Source organism: Pteropus alecto, unplaced genomic scaffold, assembly GCF_000325575.1.
Source record: "Pteropus alecto unplaced genomic scaffold, ASM32557v1 scaffold81, whole genome shotgun sequence".
Lineage (NCBI taxonomy): Eukaryota > Metazoa > Chordata > Mammalia > Chiroptera > Pteropodidae > Pteropus > Pteropus alecto.
Genome location: NW_006433378.1, coordinates 12,724,018 through 12,744,931, shown reverse-complemented (window position 1 = coordinate 12,744,931; position 20,914 = coordinate 12,724,018).

Below are 20,914 nucleotides of genomic sequence, written 5' to 3'. Positions count from 1 at the left end.
TAAAACTTGAATCTAAGAATGTTGGCTAAATAATTACTCCTTTCTTGACATGATAAAATTTTTCGACATTAAAATGGCTATGAAATAGGTGGTCTGAAACTCTTCCAATTGTCATAATTTTATGGACTGTGGTTCACAGGACTATAGTGTACAGCTTACAGGAAATTATGAGAAGACTCAAGAATTCCAATACCTGGAAAAACCTTGTTCTCACTGCCAAAAGCACACTTCTTGTCTAAATTTCCTTTTCAGTTTATGAGTGGCTGCCAGGTGATTTGGTCTTTGGAAATAAATTATGGCAAAAGCACTGGAAATCACTTAGTGTACCTCGTGGAAATTTCTGAACCAATCTTAACCCAATATATGACTCTCACTGCAAACTGTTCTACACACCAGCAGAGGTCCATAAACAAACTCCAACCACATCAAAATAAAGTGAACCTGAAACTTCTACAAATCACAAATTATATTTCTGATCAAAAGTCTAAAGGAAAACCTCTATATTTTTATTACTCCATGGTAGCTTTGACTTAGAAGTTTCAAAAGGGTTTAGCTTATAGTATCTATTCCCAGCTAAGTGAACATCATGATGAAGAAATTCAAAACTGCGAGGACACACAAGGGACATAGCTAAAGGTTATCTGGCACAACACCAACTACGACTCAGAGGGCTTCCTTTTTTTACATTTGTTGCTTACCTGCCTCTTATCATTTCTACTTCCATCAGGTGTTTCTAACAGAGGAAAAAAAAATGCACAATTTGGAAAGGTATAAATTTATCCTTCTAATCACATGGGTATTAAAGTATAGATTGGTACATCTTGCAGAAAGAGGACTATGTCAAAATCACCTTCCTCTAATCCAATGAACTTTGCAAAATACATTTCAAAATTTCAAAATTTATTTAGTAAAAAAAATTCTTAATAATTTACTCCCTCAATGTCATAGTCCAATTTGTTCCTTTAAATGAAGACCTCGACTCCTTTTTTTTTTTCCAAATGTTTACATGAATCTCCTTTTAAATGTATAATTTATCTTGTTACCAACTCTTCTGGTTTTAAAATATGCCATGATTTGCTTTCTAAATGTATGTTATTACCTTTTTCAAGTTCATTTTCCTGTGAGAATAACTCCTGGATGGGTAGAATATTTTGAATTCTACACATGTTTAAACAGAACCGACAAAATGGATGTGTTAAGAATTGAAGTTTGCTTGTTGCTGGGTTGTGGCCAGTCTTTGCTTCTATTTTTTTCTTACTATAAGCAGACATTTTAGAAATTGGAAAAATCCATATTTCAATCAACTATACAAATAAAAAGATATATATCTTTGTAGTCTAAAAATGGGACAAAAATGCAAACACGTGAGTTGGCCTGAAGCTTGAGACATCCTAAGCTAAGGAGCAGGCAAGCTGGCCCAGAATCTGGATCCTGTTAGGTGATGAGGGAATAAAATTGCCTCTATTGGTGGGAATCAGAGTCAAGTTCATTTCACAAAACCAAGTTTGGGGACAGAACTCCTAAGTGAATAAAAAGAAACAGAAAAATTCTTGGGGCCACTGCCTGCAGCTTCATATTTAGAGACAGTGAGAATCCCCCAAAAGCCAGATGGCAAAAGCTCTGAGAGAGGTCATCTTTGAGCTAGTGAATATGTTTAATATCTGTAATACTATGGTGGGATAGAAATGCCAAGTCACCAACATAAAGTTAGTACTGGGTTGGGATATCTCTTGTTTGGGAGATTCAGTTCTGATTTATGCTTAAACGAAATATATCCCTTAATGCACATATATGAGTATCATTACACCTTCCATGTATTACTGTTAAATGTATGAGATGTTTGACCACCAAATATTGGATCATTTTACTTGTCTATGCTTCTGTTTCATACTAGTTATCAAATATCTTAATGTGTAGCATTTTATGACTTTGAATTAATTACTAATATTTTAGGATTTAAAAGTCACAATCTTTTCTTTTTAATATTGTAAGCCTTGCTGTGTATATTTTATACTTAATTTTCCCTTAATATCAGACTGCAAATGCCAAGAACTGCCTACATAAAGAGTAAACATTGGACAGAGTTGAATATATTTTTAGTATTATCTGTAAAGTAATCCTTGGTATCTACTAGTAGGGAAAAAACCATGACATTATTTAAAAATAAATTATTAGGAAAGCAATATGGAATGACAAATTGTGTTAACTTCAGTAAATTAAGGCAATTTTATCTTATATGCCAATGAAATATATTAATCATTTATGTAGTTTTCTAATTTACTAAGTAAAACAGTGGAAATTATTTTGAAACTGCCACAAAAATTTTGGTGAGATAGAAATCATTACTTTTTCTTTTTAACAAACATATATCACGGTTTGGGGTTTTTTTTTGTCATTTTTCTTTCATAACTTTGTCATCACTATGTTGATATTTTGCCAATAAATTTAATAATATGAAGAAAAATTAGTTGGAATATAGCTGTGTCTAATTTTAAAATAAAGTGTTTTGTTAAATTTTAATTATTGAAGACACAGACAATGTTACATTGGACTATACAATATTATTCTCACTACAAAAATTATTCTTACTTTAAGAAAAGTTAAAAACCAAACGAAATATTAACAGTTCTCTTGTGAACCACAGAATAAATGTGTAATATCTTTAAAGCACAAAGTCTTTCTTACTAAAACAATAAATAACCCAAAGAAAAAATTAATAAAATACATAAATAGGCATTTCATAAATAAAAAAATTACAGTTGGCTAAAACTGAAAGGATGCTGTGGTTTTCTGAAATTAATGTTAATTAAAACAATGAGATACGCTTTTCAACTGCATTTATCAAAAAGTAAGCATTATGACATAAAATAAAATCCAGAGCTGGCTAGAATAAAGAGAATGGATACCTTCAAATGCTTTTGTTTGTGCTTTAATATAGTGTAAACTTGTGGAGATTAATTCGGCAGCTTCCATATTTAAAATATATGTTTCCTTTGTTCTAGAAATTTTGTGTTTAAGAACTCTGTTCCATAGAATTACTGTCATTACTTTATTACATCGTATAATTTTAACAAAGCACTTAAGTTATGATGACTTGGCAGGCCATGTGCTTTAGCATTTTCACACAGAAATGTCTACTGTGTATTGTATATTACATCGTACTGGTATACAACGATGAGAGAAGATCAAGACTAAACAACAGAATTGTTCTGGGATCTTATTAACTACTGGAAATTTGCTCTCTAAAGAGCCATTGCAGAAATATAATTTAAGTAAACTCTGTATGACATTTTAATGTATATTAGAGTTACAATTTTATCTTCGTAGATAATCGAATTTTCTGTATATTAAATACTAAACTTTTAACATAGTATTTTAAAATAATGTCTGAGAAAACTAAAAATGGCAGACAGAAGCATAGGCTTTATAGCACATGAAGAGGTTTTTCCCTTTCTTCAAGAGCCATGAACCTGGGTTTTAATGTGACCTTAAGTATCAATCCTTAGGATGCATAACAGTTCTTCAGGTTTCAACGTTTCTTTCTTTCCAATTAAAGCTTTCTAGAAATTTGGAAAGAAAATGGAGGCTTAAACCACTTATCATGGGACACAGAATAATTCTGAAATGTTACTGCTGTATATATATTAAGAAATAGTTCTTTGAAAATTTCGAATATGACCATCTCTTAATGCTCATTATATTTTCTGCCAGAATTGTTATATTTTAACAGACTGAAATTCTGAATTTTTTTGAAAGGGAGTCAAAATACAAGTTTCATCTTCATGAATTCTGTCACTATCTCCCCATTAACAATTTTATGCACTATTTTACCCAGTTTTATATAAGTGGGGAAGAATATGTAGAATGTCCTGCTTTATGTTTGTTTATTTGATGTTTAAGATTGACTCTTCCCTTTAGTAATGGAATAAAGGTTTATTACTTTATAAAACTCTTTTTGAAACATTAAGCAGAATATATTTAGCTTTGTTTAAAACATGTTGGATTCATTTCATTAAACTAAAACATAGAGTGCCATCCTACCTTTTTTCTTATGACCCAATTCAATAATGGAGCTTTGATAATTTCTTTTCAGTTTTCTTTAAGCTGTTGTCACTACAGCTATTTATGACACTTAAAGCAAGACAAAGAAGAAACGCTATTTAAGCTCAGGCACCAACTATTCTCATTCTGAAAATATTAACAGTAAAAGTCCTTCATCTGGGAGCTCATCCTGGTTTCTACCTTGATCTTATTTATTATAACAACAATATATCCTTGTTAGAAGAAAACTAACCTATTTTATATAATATATGTATTTAAAAAGGTCTATTTCAGATACTTTTTTGGCTTCATGTTAGGTTCCTTATCAGAGATTTATTTTATAATCCTCATAGCTTTTCTTTCTTGAGATTTATTGTTACAAAAATAAAAATATAAGGGTTTTTATAGTAGCATCTGAAAACTAATGTGTGATATCTACTTTATAGTCTCATGTTTGCAGTTTTGTACATGAATATGCTAATAATTACTTAACAACTTCAGTATTGTTCCTAATCAAAATCATAAGAATCACCTTTCTCATAAACTAAAAATCTTACACACACATACACACACAGACACACTCACATATTCTTACTCTAAATATTATTTATTCTGCATATGTCTTGTAAACTTATTTGAGTATTATAGTTTCATAAAAATAAACCTTTCACATATACCATGAAACATATCCCCAAAGATTCTATGTAGCACAGTTGCTATGTGCTTTATACTGATTTCTATAATATTTACACAATTTCAATTAAATGCATAGCAGTCTCATTCTGTAAATGTGAAGTGGGAATTGCAATTATATTCATTTTGCAGTTGAGAAGATTGAGGCACAATGTTTAAGTAACTTGTTTAGGGTGTCACAGATAGAAACAAATTATTTAAATATTTCAGATGTTTATATAATAACATTTACCCAAGAAAACCATCTCTTTGGAAATCTTATATGCAAAAAGTATATTTTAAATATCTATATTCTGAAAAACTTTAAAATTAAAGATCTATGAAAGTAAGTACAGTTATTTCCTTGAAAAGAACTAAATAAAACTTGCATGGAAATCAATGCTTGATATTTATACTTTTAATTATGATGTACACCTCTATAATATTCTAAAAAAGAATTTTAGATTTAACTGAATTAAATTTTTAAAAGTTTGGCTTTTGTATTCTATTTAATTCACTAATAATTTATCACATAGAAAATTATCTATGTCTACATTCCTGAACTTTTTAAATAAATGCATGGTACTCAATTACCTGACTGTAATAAAACTTTATAAATTTAAACCTGTATGTTGGGCATAATATTTATAGGTTAATATATTGATTAGTCAAACAAACCAAATTACATATATCTGCATTGAACTTTATTTTAGTTTGAATTTTAAAAATGGAATTCATAATTAAATTGACAAATTTTTGCACTCTCAATACCTATATTTCTAAGATGCACTTGACAAATTTACTCTTTGTCCAGAAAAAAATGCTACTTTTGTAATATTTCTGTAATACCTGTATTATTTAAAATAATCTTTGACAACTTGTTGGATAGAATAACTAACATATTTTTTTAATTTTCTTATTTTTAAACGAGTATAATTTACATATAAAATTATATTAGTTTCAAATGTACAACATAACGATTAAATATTTGTATATGTTGTGAAGGGATCACTTAAACAAGTCTAGGTAACATTTGTCACCTTAGTTTCAAAAGATTTTTTTCTTGTGATCCAAACTTTTAGATCTACTCTCTTATTAACTTTCAAATAAGCAATACAGTATTGTTAACTATAGTTACCGTGCTATACATTACATTTCCATGACTTATTTCTTTTATAACTGAAAGTTTTTACTTTTCAGCGTTATTCACCTATTTCTTCCAACCCCCACCCTCTGCCTCTGTATCTATGAACTTGTTTATTTTTTTTAATTCCACATATAAGTGAGATCATAGGGTGTTTGTTTTTTTCTGTCTGACTTATTTCACTTAGTGAAATGTCATCAAAGTCCATTCATGTTCTCACAAATGGCAAGATTTCATTCTTTTTTTAAGGCTGAATAATTTTCTAATATCTAATATTCTAATATTCCATTGTGTATATATATGTATTTATGTATACATATACATGTGTGTATAAGTATATATATAATAATTTATTTATCCATTCATCCACTGATTAACACTTAAGTTTTCCCATATCTTGGCTAATATAAATAATGCTGCAATGAACATGGGGATGCCTATATCTATTTGAATTAGTTTTTTTGGTATTTTCAGATAAATACCCAGAAGTAGAATTGCTGGATCATATGGCAGTTCTACTTTTAATTTTTTGAGGAACTTTCATACTGTTTTTCATAATGGTCATAATGGCTACATCAGTTTATACTTCCACCAATAGTTTACAAGGGTTCCCCTTTCTTCATATCTTCTCCAACAATTGTCATTTCTTATCTTTTTGATAACAGCCATTTTAACCTGTGTGATTCAATATCTCATTGTTGTTGGATTTGCATTTCTCTGATGATTAGTGTTGAACATCTTGTGACATACTTGTTGGCCACCTTTGTGTCTTCTTTGGAGAAAGGTCTATTTAGATCTTCTGCCTATTTTTCTTAACCAGATTGTTTTGGGTTTTTTTTTCCCCCTTTCTGCTGTTGAGCTGTATGAGGTCTTTATTTTGGATATTAATTCCTTAAGAGAAGTATGATTTACAAATATTTTCTTCCACTCAACAGGTTGCCTTTTCAATGTGATGATGGTTTCCTTTGCTGTGTGGAAGCTGTATTTTCTTCTAGGAGTTTTATGGTTTCAGGTTTTATATTCAAGTGTCTAATTCATTTTGAGCTAATTTTTGTGTATGGTGTAAGATAGTGGTCAAGTTTCATTCTTTTGCATGTGGCTGTCCAGTTTTCCCATCACCATTTATGGAGGAAACTGTCCTTTCCCCACTGTATATTTTGACATCGTATTTTAGTTAGCATTTAATCCCCAAAATCATTTAGTGTATTTATTTATATGTAGTAGATATACAATAAAAATGTGTATTGAATTAATTATTAATTATTTCTCCCTAAAACCAGAATTCCTCCAGGAATATTGGAGAAAGTGTTGTTCCAAATAATTATTTTTTATACATTTGTTAATGCCAAAATAATTAGTAAAAAAGGCAAAAAATAGTCAATGTATTCTGAACAAAAATAATCTCTTAATTATAATATGTTTTTCTGTCATAAATGAATTGGCTACTAAACATTTCATAAGGCACTTAAAAAAATTCTATTCAGTCTTGTTCCAGGTTTTTAATTAGTTCCTGCCACTTTTGTTTTCTTCAGTTAATTTAACTCTCAACATATTGCAGCAATTATTGCTGCCTACTCAAGCACATTTGTAAAATTGCTACATATTATGAATATTCATACTGAAACATTAAAGTTAAAGTAAAATTGGCCAGCAAAGAACTGTACAAGAACAAACATTTACCATTACACTGGCATTTCATACATAAAACATGATGATTGACTACCATGCGTGTGCACATACACACACACATACATAAACACACACACACACACTTAATTTATGCACAGAGATAAGTAAAATTTATAAACATAAACATATAAAAACATAATCATTCAGAGTTTCAAGAAAATACAATTTATTTAATGCCATAGCATTGACTCTCAAATAAATGTTGCTAATTGTCCCCTTATACAGCTACCTTTTAAATTAAGTAATAGAATGGACATCACAATAAAACTGAGAAAATACTTAGACAAATTAAAAATATCTAAGCAAGACTTGAAATGTGAGCAGATATTTTGAAGACTATCACAGATTTTAAATAGGAATATTTTTTAAAAGCTCAATTAAATCTATTTTACAAAAGATATGCTATCAATAGAAGAATTGTGACATCTAGTAAATAAAAACATACACTCATTTTGAAAGATTAATTTTAACAAGATATATAAATAGAAGAATAAAGGACTTGGTGTGTGCAAAATAATTTACTTGAACAATTAATATCAAGTGGTTTTAGTGTTAACAAACTAGAAAATACTTGGTGTGAAATTTTAGAAAGAAAGTTTGGGGGTCAAATTATTATATAATCATATTATGTTAAGGTTGCTTTGTTTGTTGACCAGTAAGCATTTTAAAATGATGTCATTAAAAAACATTAAATGTAGAAATAAAATGATTATATCTGTGTTTCAGATGATGAAGGTATAATCTGTGGAAGAAATGGGAGATGGAAAAAATCAAAGGTTTACAAATATGGCAATATTAATAAATGATCAAAGTAATAAATGGCAAATCACTGTCAGTAGAAAATTGTCAGATAGAAAATGGCATTATTGATTGAAAGGAATAATTGTGAATTGATAATAACTCTGAAATTGAGTAATAGGACCAGCACTAATATTTTTAAGTGGATAAAATTAGGAATTAAAAACAGATTTCAGAGGGGAAAGGAGAAGGATTATCACTTCATTAGTCTTGTTGAAATTGCCATAGATTACCAAAATAAAAATGTCTGGAAAGTTGTTAGAAATATGGGTTTGTTGCCAATGAGATACATAACCTAAGACCAGAAGTATAGTTGTAGGAGGAATCAGAATGTCATTTAATTTATAAAGTGTTAGTATGGTTGACATTGAGGTGATAAGAGAAAAAAAACTTACAATGGAATTCTTGGAGAAGCTTATATTTTAGATGAAATTGAAAAAGAAACAAAAGGATAGTAAACAAACTGTAGCACACCCAAACGACAGAATATTATTCAGTGCTAAAAAGAAATGAGCTGTCATAAACAGATATGGAGACTCCTTCAATGAATATTACTAAGTGAAAGAAGCCAATTTGAAAAGGCTACATACTGTATGATTTCAATTATAAGACATTTTGGAAAAGATAAAACTATGGAGACAATAAAAAGATCAGTGATTGCAAGGTCTTGAGGGGAAAGGAATAAACGGATATAGCACAGGGAAGTGAAAATACTCTGTATTATAATGATGGGTATATGTCATTATACATTTGCTCAAGAGTATAGAACATACAGTATCAAGAGTGAATCCCAGTATAAATTTTGGGTGATTATGATGTGTCATAGGTTCATCCTTGGTAAAAAAAAAAAGTAGCATTCTGGTGAGTGATATTGATAATAAAGGAAGCTATGCACATGTAGGTACAGAGGATATATGGGAAATCTCTGTACCTTTGTCACAGTTTTACTATAGACTTAAAACTGCTCTAAAAAAAATAAAGTCGATAAAATAAAATAAAAATTTTAATGAGTGTACACTGAACTGTTATGGGTGATTACTTCTGAGTAGAGAAATAGAAATGGGGGTATCTAAAGGACACATTTCAAATATGGAGAAACAAAAATAAGAGCAATGATTCCATATGTTATCTTCTCTTTTAAATTTACCTGTTACTTGTGTATCACAAATGAGACAAATACAAAAGGGTTTAAAATGTTCTAAAGTAATATAAAATGGAATTGAATATATTTGCTAATACAGTTTTAGGATCAAATTCCATTTTCAGCTATCTTAGCCTTGTTCCTATAGAAAAATGCTTAGTAAATCATTTATAAAACTGATTTTGAAGTTGTCCTTTACTACCCATGTAGGCATCTGATCTCAGGGTTATCATATTGTGTTACGTATTCATAACTACAGCAACAGAGGTTTTAAATAACTTCCTGATGTCACACACTTGTAGGGTAGGGAGCAGAATTTGATTTCAGTACTTCTGATGCCAGAGCCATGATTTATCCAATACACACACAGGGACACACACACATTTCTATTGTATACATGTATATGTGTACTAAAACTGTTCTGCTTCAAAGTATTTGACTTTTTCTAATATGTCTCCCTTTATATAGTTCAACTTAAGTGTCACCTACCTGGCTAAACTAAATAAAATTTTCTCCAAAATCATAACATCCTACTTATCTATTCATAACACTCATCATAAACTGTACATTTCTTACATTATCCTTATTTATTGCTTAATTCTTTAACTCTTCCACTCAAACATATCTCTTTAAAAGGAGGAATATCTTGCCACTACTTATACATGAATTTGGCAGAGTGGATACTTAGTATATTTTGTTCCATGAATCAATACAAGTACATGAGAGGGAGGTGAAAGTATTCTTTTAGTAAATTGTCTTATTGTCCTCACTTATTCACCTCCCTGTCTATACTGCTTTTGTCATGAGACTATGTAGACCGAATATACTGAAATGGGCAGAGTATATTTTTCTACCTCACTACTTGGTATGCAGCTTGTGTCTTGCCTGGGCCATTAAAAGGAGACTGGTCTGACAGTGTGCCAGTTCTCAGCAGTAGTTTTTAAGAGACCTTGCAATATTTCACTTTCAAGTGAACAGTGTCGGCCATCACCTTAAATTTTTTTAAGGACATATATTTTGAAGTCAAGGTAGATGAGGATTTTAGCTTGAGCAAATGGAAATGTGGGGTTACCAATAATTGAGTTGAGAAAGACTATCAGAGAAGCAAGTTTTCAGGAGGAGTTCTGAGGCTCCAATTTGAGATGTTATATTTGATATGCCTATCATATATCCAAATGGAAATGGAGGGAAAGCAGTAGGATATACATGTGTTTGAATTGCGAAAGATCCTATCACTACGACTTTCCAACTTCACCTCCTAACAGTTTTCTTCTTGTTTACTAATCTCTAGAATGTGGCTCAGGAAACTATAGCACACATGCCATAACTGTGTATAATTATTACAACTCATCAAGTTTGATCTACATGACATTGCCACTAAGAGGTAGAGCAAGACTTTAGCTTAGGTCTTTTCATTTCAGCTTTGTTTTCTCTAAATTTGAGTGATGTAGACTGCTTTCTGTTATTGCTGCTGTTGTTTTTGTTATTGTTTTTGTTGTTCTTATTCTTCCCAGTGCTACTGCCCTTAAGTCTTTGTGACACATTTAGCTACCTGGGGAGATGTCTATGATCATGAAGGGGCAACCTCTGTTTGTGACCCAAACTAATGATACATAAGCTGCCACACAGGCTTTTCTACCCTGATATCTCATAATCATCCATGAGGATAGTGACCTATTCCTAAATCTCAACTGATAAATTTGCGTGAATGTATTCAATCACCAAGTGTTTCTGGCTTCACTTCTTGAAGCTGGACTGTTTCAAAATCCTCCATGTTTCTCACTTAGAAACAACTCTAACTCATGTCATCTTATCTGAAACTAGGACATAATACTCTTAAAAATATGAATACTGAATTTTCTTCACTCTGTATGTTGAGGCCCTCAATATTGGCCCTAGTTAAAAGTGTATTTAATTTTGGAAGCAGAATAATATAAAAGACAAAGAGCAGGGAAACCACCCACCTGTCAGGGCTGTTGGGAGTTTAAAAGGAGAGGAGATACTCTGTTGGTGGGAATGTAAAACGGTACAGCTGCTATGGAAGACAGTACGAAGGTTCTTCAAAAACCTGAAAATAAAACTTTTATTTGTCTCAGCAATCTCACTTCTGGGTGTTTATCCAAAAGAAATGAAATCAGAATCTCAAAGAGCTGTCTGCACTTTCATGTTCACTGCAGCATTAGTCACAACAGCCAAGATAGGAAACTAACCTAAATGTCTATTAACAAATAAATGGATAAAAAATATGGTATATACTTACAATGGAATATTACTTGGCCTTAAAAATAAAACAAAGCACAAGCAAAAAAAAAAGAAAATCCCCAATCAGGACACCTTGTTATATGCAACAACGTGGATGAAACTTGAGGACACTATGGTAGTCAAAATAAGAGAGTCACAGAAGGACAATTATTGCATGATTTCACTTATATGAGGTATTGAAATAGTCACGCTCATAGAATCATGAAGCAGAATGGTATTTTCCAGAGGATGGAGGGAAGGAAAAAAGAGAAATTGCTGTTCAATTGTATAAAGTCTCTGTTATGAAAAAATAATAATTTCTAGAAATCTGCTGTGCCAACATGGTGTCTATTGTTGATAATACTGTATTGTACACTGAATAATTTGTTAAGAGGGTGAATAATTTGTTAAGAGGGTGAATCTCATAGTAATTATTCTTAGCACAAAGGAGAGAACATATGAAAATTGACAACTATGCTGTTTGTGATTTTAGCTACTTTTGCTCTTCTGCTTCTTATGGATTTAGGTTAGTACTGTTTCTTCAATTTGAAGAGAAGAGATGGTACCCTTGTTTCCATGATCAAATTGCACCAGCCCCGCCCTTAAGATCTCCTGGTTTGATCTCAACTGGGCTATGGGCAGTGTGTTACAATAAAATTTACTACCTTTAAGAGGAAAGTAACAAAAATTCTTATGTGAACAGAGTCAAAGATGCTTTACATTAAAATTTGTACACATGGTAGTGTGTTTAAAAGCATTTAATCAATTATTATTACATTATTTTAAATACAGAAATATCTAACTTAACCCTGTCTTTGCCTCTTCCCATCGAGGGAAGGTATTTATCTTTAGTTTCATTGTAAAAGTACCAGTGAACCTGAGGGTAGAAGTGGATATGTTAGCGGAAGATCCTTCATTTTAGCTGACACTTTCTTTGGACTCAAAAAGCAGGCCTTCAGGCAATAAACTTGTACTCTGACCTTTGATGAAAACTCAGTCAAAGGCCAAACATAGCAAAAGGGAAAAATAAATAAATAAATAATAATGGAAGAAATAATTGCCTTAGGCATAGTTATGGCGTCCCTAGAGACTCTGTAGTACCTGGAAACACCTAAGCAGGCTGTAGATGATGTTGTGTCTGTGTTTACTAACATTTCAAAATCGTCATGGATTCAACACCTAATAAGAGAGGAATGATTGTGTTCATTCTTACTATAAACTTGTTTTGCTTGTTTTTAAAATTAACTACTCTTTCTTTTACTTTCGATGGAATGTTATAGAGAGGGCATTCTTTTCTCCTCCTCTACCAATCTCAATGTTTGTTGAACTATTTTCAGCATATACTGAACTGTGAAAATATTAAAATAGTCATAATTTTGAAAACAACAGAGTAAAATATGTTATTAGGCTATATTTTATTTCTGACTTTAAAAAAATACCAAACACTGAGGTTTGAAGATTTCAGGAATTTCCTTCTTGCGAATGAAATATATGTTTATAGATAGTGCTGTTTTTTTATTCATAATGTACTCTAGTTGTGCTTACACACCTGAATAAGATTTTCTGTGATAAAAATGTTTACTTCTGGAAGAAATTACTTCTATAAATTAGAGTATTCATAAACTTTTGCTCTCAGTATTTCTTTCACTATTTTTACAATATATTTCTGGGTATTTTATTTTCCTGAACAAGCACATCTTTACATTTTGATTTAGAAAGAATAAAAAGCTAATCATGACATTAGATATGAGAAATGCACTTATTTGTATACTTGTATGATACATATACATATGAATTGTCAGCTTATAAAGTATAAATTAAGTATTAGAATTTTTAATATCTTTGATACATGATGAGTTAGATTTTTAATTGACCTGAACACTGTACAGTTATTATTAAAGGAAATAGATTCCTTACAATTATTTGACATGTATATTTAGGAGAAATATGTATATGTACATAATTAATATTTATACATCTATAAAGCTTAGCTGTGATATATCTTGTGTATTCACAAGTTTCTTTTTCAGACTTATTATGTTAGTAAGAGCTGTTTGAGAATTAAGGCTCTATTTGTATAATCGTTATCTCTGGGAGCCCCATCTGAGGTACTCATTCTTTTCAACATGTACTCTACTCCAGGAGCACCCTGCTCATTCCACAATATATTCTCATTATGTGGAATCTCTGTCTGCAAATCCCAGGAGCTAGAACCTAACGGATATTTGCTGCCATCACTTGTTCTGTATTCCGTCACTGTCTTCAGTCTATTTCTGCATAGTAGCATGGAGTTTTATTTATATTCTGCTGATAAATTTTCTTCTTTTTCTCCAAGTAAGTTTTGTCTTATTGTTCATGTTTGTTTTAACATTAATTGGATAAAAATGCAAATTTGTTTTCATAATCCTGCCCTAATTGTAGAATCCTTAACATAAATAAATTTAATTTCATTATATGTATAAAAAATTTTCAGAATTTCCAGAAAATATACAGCAACCAGGTATTTAGTCATCTTAATTACTTATAGGAGAAGTGGTAGCTAGAGGTTATGTAACTATTAAGCAGAGATTCCCATTTTAAACTAAAAAACTTCATGGATTTTTTCCCATTGGTTAACAAAACTAACCAATAAAGGCCTTAAAAAATAATAAAATGTACCCAATTTTAGAGAATAAAGTCAATTATTATTTAGGTTTAGATATTAATTTTTTAAATTTTTGCACATTAAATTCATTCTTTCTAGTTATAATTCAACCTTAAATTATGCAAGTAAAAGAATCCTGAATTGCATTAAGAAATATTTAATCACTGAGTAGAATGACTTATTATAATTTTAGGAAATAAGATCTACATAGTAACATGATAAAAATCTTTAGTAACATTTAATTGCTATCTCTACAGCTTAGAAATACAACACACATTACATTTTCTGAACAATCAGATATTTATTCATAAGCTCTACTTTTGAGCATTTGGGGTGATATTTTTATTTTAAAGTAATTAAATCATCCTAAATCATTTATTAAAAATCAACTTTCCATATGTTGAGAGAAAAACAAATATTTATCATATTATGAAGGGAATGGGGACAGGAGTGCTATACTAGAATCCAAAGCAATCTAGATTGGAGCAACGTTGGAAAGATAATTAAATTCTACTTAAAAGAGTTTAAACTTCAAGCTATTTGCTCTAAGAAACTAGGCCGAGTTTTTTTGAGTAATGAACTATCATATCTCTGCAGTAGATATTTTCCATAGAAAATAGTAATACATAGTCTAACAACAGAGAACTGAATGATGGAATGGCAATGAAGGCATATTTAAAAACAGTGGCATTAAAAATTCATGGAATCAACTTTTAAAAATGATACAATAGCTGTTCTTTGTTGTATCATAGAGCTTGCCTTTGACTGAAAGTAAAAGGAAAGCCTTAACATCTTCTTTTTGATGTTTACCAATATGACCAGCTATAGAAAATTAATAGCAAATAATCGAAGAAAGCTAAAATGTACTGAACACTATATGGCAGCCTAAATACTTTACTTATGTTGCTTCATTTTATTTTGACAAAAAAAAAAAAAAAAAGTTTTCAATAATCTATAATATCTTGCCTTTGCTTTAGAGGTTAAAAAATGAAATTAAAGATTATAAAAGTCAAGTTGCTTATTGAAGATACTTATACCTGGGCCCCACCTGCTTTCAAAGCCCATTGTCTTACTCTTTGCTAAAGTGCCTCTCTGCAATTCCCCAAGACTTTGGCAAGATTATAGCAAAGACCATGGTTTCAGTCCATGTCACTTCAATTTTAAGTACTTTAAAAAACAGTAAGAATGGATTCTCTCAGATACATAAATTTAACAATTTCATGCTTTTACTTCAATATATGTGTATGTATGTTTTTGGCCAAACTAGCCTTTTCTCTCTTGTGTTACCCACTATACAGGACCTATTAACATATAAAACAGTGTTATTTTAACTAAAATAAACATATTAAAACTCCAAAATGAGCATAACGTAATCAAGAATATAACATCCGTGCAGTAAATCAAAAGACAATGGTATATCCAAATCTGATACAGAGATAAAGACAAGAAGGTATCATATTGGCTCAAAGATATATAATTTGAAATAGCACATGTATCTTACCTAGTCTGTATAAACAAAGGGAAGTGAAGCTGTAGAAGTTGTCTTTTCTGGTGGTAATTCTGCAATGTAAAAGTAAGTTTAAAACCTTAGATTCTCTGAAGAATTCAGGACTACTTTATGTCATTGAAAATCACATTTACAAGAGACTAATTTTTCATTAATGTTAGGACTGTTTGTCACTAAAACCTTTTTAATTCAGTTTTCAATTTTCATACATGTTGGACAGCTTCTCTCTCCTGAGTCTCAAAGTTTGTCAATTATCAAGAAATATAATTTCTCCTCAGATAATACTGGGGTCCAGAATAGATTTTCAGGATTGGTTTTGGTCTTCACAGTTCCTAGCAAAGAGGCACATGGGAGTCATATATCTGGGCACTTAGCACTTGTAAGATACTGAAAATATCGTTATTATTCATCAACATTTTTTTTTTTACCTTGGGATTGATTTTTTTAAGCAGAGATAAGTATCCCACAGACATATGACAGATAAAGCTGAGACTCAACTTCCTTTACACATGGTTATATCAGCTTCTGAATAGGCAGGAGAGAGAGAGTTACCTTCTCATCTCAGATTAGCCATCATCAGCTTTGACATCTAGCATCTCATTTTCCATGTCTTTAGTATAATTCTTATTATTTTTTTTCACCTACATAATTCTCAGTTTTCTCATTTATACGTCTGAGATAAATATGTCAGCAGTGTTATATACTAAGATAAATTATATAACAGAATAGCTAGTATATTATAGTGTTTTTATTAAATGCTAGATATATTTTTCATATTTATGAATCAGAAATTGTCTAAGAATAGTGAAATGGTTTCATTCAGGTTTGAAGAAATAGAATATATGTTCAATAAATACTAGTTATCATTCCTATTTTGTGTGTGCTCTTAAAGGAAATTGCATGGTCAAGTGATATTAAAAATAAAGAAGATTCCATAAATAGTATCATAGTTAATATGGAATAACTGATAAAATTACAGAATTAAGATAATATATATGACAGCCAAGTTCCATTACAGAAATCAAAATTTAATTAGAAGCAACAAAAAGATGAAAATTCACTGGTAACACATTAAGGGAGTTGCAAGAAAACTGTATAAATCAAAATATAAAATATGTAAATTAAAATTGATTTTAAAGAAGGTGAATGATAATGAAAAGAAGAGAAAATGAGTGGTATTGCTAAAGAAGAAATGATTATAAATATAAATTTATAAAGAAAAATATTAAAAGAAAATATTCCCTGAAAAAGACCGAACTAAAATTTAATAGGGAACACTTAATTCTATTTTTTAAAAGACTCACACTTTAATAATTTAAATCTAAATAAGAAGTTTTGCTCATACACATAAGAAGAGAAAATAAGTCATCTTCACAGGTAGATTACCCATAAAGAAAAATGCTAGCTTCAGATTTATCAAAAATAACATTCAATGTCAGAACAAATTCAGTGTGGTCTATAAATTTTTATTATTTTATTTTACTTTACATTGTATTGTATTGTATTATATTGTATTGTATTGTATATTTTATGATATCTTATCAAAGGACCAAATCCAGAACTTGTAAGGAGCATAGAGAAGGTCAGTAAGACAAACTGGATTCATCTACTATAAAGCAAGAATGAGACAGTTTCCAGTTAGAAACAGTGATGGACTAAGCAGCCCAGCTTCTGCAGATATAGAAGAGGGTGGCAGATCACAGAAAAGACAATAAAGAAAATTATCATATATTGGAGAGCAATTTTCCAAACAAAATCCTGCAGGAAATAAATCAACCAAAGTTCAAGTCCACTTAATGTAAGTCTAATTCCAGTACCTAGCAAGATCCACAGGATCAATGAAATAAAATCTCTCAGATTTAGGCTCGGTCCTGATAGCTTTAAAATGCTGGAGGAATTTTTAATTAATAATTTTCATCCTAGTTCATATATTAATCAAATGAAAAATGTTCTGAAGAATTAAAGAACTCAGGCAATAATACATCCGTCAATGCTTCTAATAAAACAAACAAACCTATCCATAACAATTAAAACAAGTCAGGTAACAAAAAGAACCAGCTGATCATGGTATCCATACAAACAAAAGATAATTCAAAATAAAGACCCAGAAACCATGCCACTTCCGAGACACTTGTTACTGATCCAATGGAATTTATTTAGTGACAATGGATTAATAATCTAAATCCTTTTCATTTTTTTGAGATTATATAGCTTTAGGATATAGAAAAGTTGATAGACTAAAATTTGTGGCCCAAATTTAGCTTGCCATCTAATATTTTTCCTTCTGAGCTACTATATTCATGGTAGTAAATTTTAGACTGTTATTACTGAAGGTCATACAGGTTTATGGAAAAGCAAAACAGTTTTATTTTGCCCATGTCAATTTAAGAATGACTAGTAAACATCAACATGACAAGGCAAGTGTAGAGTTAGAAATATGAGTCTGGAATTTAAGGACAGTTCATTCTTGTTATATAACTAGTGTTTCTTTAACTAAGATGTTTTATTTTTCAGAATGTAATTTCCCCATATCATCATTTTAGATTTTTTGTTTTACTTTCATGGAAGTTTCATTTAAACTCAGCTAATCCTGACTTGACAAAGTTAAAATTGGTTATGAACCCAGCAATTTGACTTGGCATATTTAACAAGAGCAATAGATAAATCTTTCTGCCTGATTTTAGCACTTATTTTTAAAGAAACGCATTTTAAGTGTGACTTGAAACTAGTAGGGAAATTTTAAAATAAAAAATTAGGAAATATCCACCCAAATTATTACTAAACAGATTACTTTATGAGATTATAAACTTGATACAGGCATTAATCAAATCATCTTTAGAAATTTAATTTCAAAATTATTTTCCAACTATTTATTTTCCTACAACAGAATTTTAAATTAATTAATAGCATTGTTTCTAAAACTTTTTGGTCAAGATAATTTACAATTATTAAACCAAGGACCTATAATAACTTTCCATTTGGATAATACTTATCAATACTTACCATATTAAATATTTGTATATTAATTTAACAAATAACAGTAATACAACCATTATATATGAATACCATGGATATGAAAATTTCTATATTTTCCAATACAAATATTAGTGAGAAGAATGGCATCATTTTACGTTTTTACATTGTCTGGTTTAAAACAACTGAACTATCAAATCTACTCTACTTTATCTTTTGTAATGTCATAAGTCACGTAGAGCCTCTAGAAAACCTTATATTTTTCTCTTGAGACAATGAGAGTGAATAATGTCTTAGTGTCATTATACAAAAAGTTTTGAACTTGGAGAACCCCATAAGTTCCTAGACTACTTTTAAGATCTCCAACGTATAACAATACATCATTCTTTCTTTGCTATTTTTCTTATTTTTTCCATTCTTATTCCTCACTTTTTTTTTTTTAAGAATTCAGTTCAACTTTAAAGTCTGGCACATGCTTGAAATGATCTCACCACTTTTGAGTCAACACCCTTAACCTTACCATGAACCTTACTAGAACTGAATGGAAATCGGGGATCCGTCATTTGTGGCTGTCAAGCCCAAGGAGATTTTTTGGATCTCCCAGGAAAGAATGCTGACTTGTACTGTGTCTGTCTGTGTTTGTGTTCCTTAAATTTGAATAACCGAATATTGCCAAGTGGAAAATTCCCATACTATTTATTATAATGAAGTAACTTTCTAAATTGTGTTCAAGAAGGAGGGAAGATTTACAATTCTATGTATAGGTTTTCCACGAACAAACAACAAAATGTTTGTGGTGATTTTTCAGATCCTTCTCTTTCTCTCATTTTGTCTCCATCACCACTAATTTCTCTCTTTCATAAAAGAATTATGAGTAATTATGAGTAAGAGAATTCCAATAGCAAGTAAGAAATGCACTACGTTAAGAACTGTTTTAGAAACTGCACAGCCTTGAGGCAACATGGAAGGAATCAAGATAAATAAACATAGTCCATTCTGCTAAAATGCTTTTATTAAAACCACAAATTTGTTCCCTCATGATTGATATATTAGTGAAAACTCTGAATGTAATGGGAATTTTGTGTTGGATTATGCATGATTTAATTTGTGAGAAATATTTGGTGAACACAGAAAACGGCTCCCAGCTGAACCCAACTGCGTAGGAAAATAAAAATGCATACGATTCAAACATCTACCAGCTACTTCGGTTCACCACATGCGTTAAACTACAAGGTTCATTTTTCTTTGCTTTCACATTTGTGAATATATATCTAATTTTTTTCAATAACCCAAACATGTTTTAGTGTCCTGACTAAAAACCACCAAGAAGTAGAAAAACAGCAAGCAACTAGAAATGCAGTTTTAAACGAACCGAAATAAAAAATAAAAATTCATCTTACTGAAAATATTTTCCTGTGCAATTTACATAAATTTGTATAGAGTTGTGGTGTGTGTGTATGTGTCTGTAGGCTGGTGCTATGTGTACTTTTTTTCCTTACATAAATAATCTCACAGGTATTTTAACATACATAATGGATGTCATTCTCGTGTGAGAGACAATTTTATGTTTGGTTTTCACCATTTCGGTGGCTATTGATTAAAAGAAACTGGCTGCCAGAATTTCCAACAGAGTAAAACTAGCTCCACTTCTTTCCTAAGGCTGACCCACAATTGACAAGTGTCACATGATATTGTGAGTGGAACCAGTGCTCTATACTTATGATGAGATAAAACCAAATATAAATTTTGCTTGAATAGAACAAAAAAAATGGTACTTTTTCAGAGTTTTTTACTAATAATTCCAGCTGGTTTCATGAAAAAATATATATATGTCATTAGGAAATCAGTAAGCTGTCAATAAAGAGAGGTTAGGAGAGTGAACACAGTTGATATTCTTTGTTATTATATTTGCCCTTTGCCCTATCGATTTGAAGATATTTCAGAAATATTAGATTGCCTGACACAATAATTATCTCACATTGATTTATGCTAATGTTTAGCATACCTTATTCTATAAATGGAAGTGCCCTCCAACCACTCTCAAAAGAAAGAGAGAAAAAAATG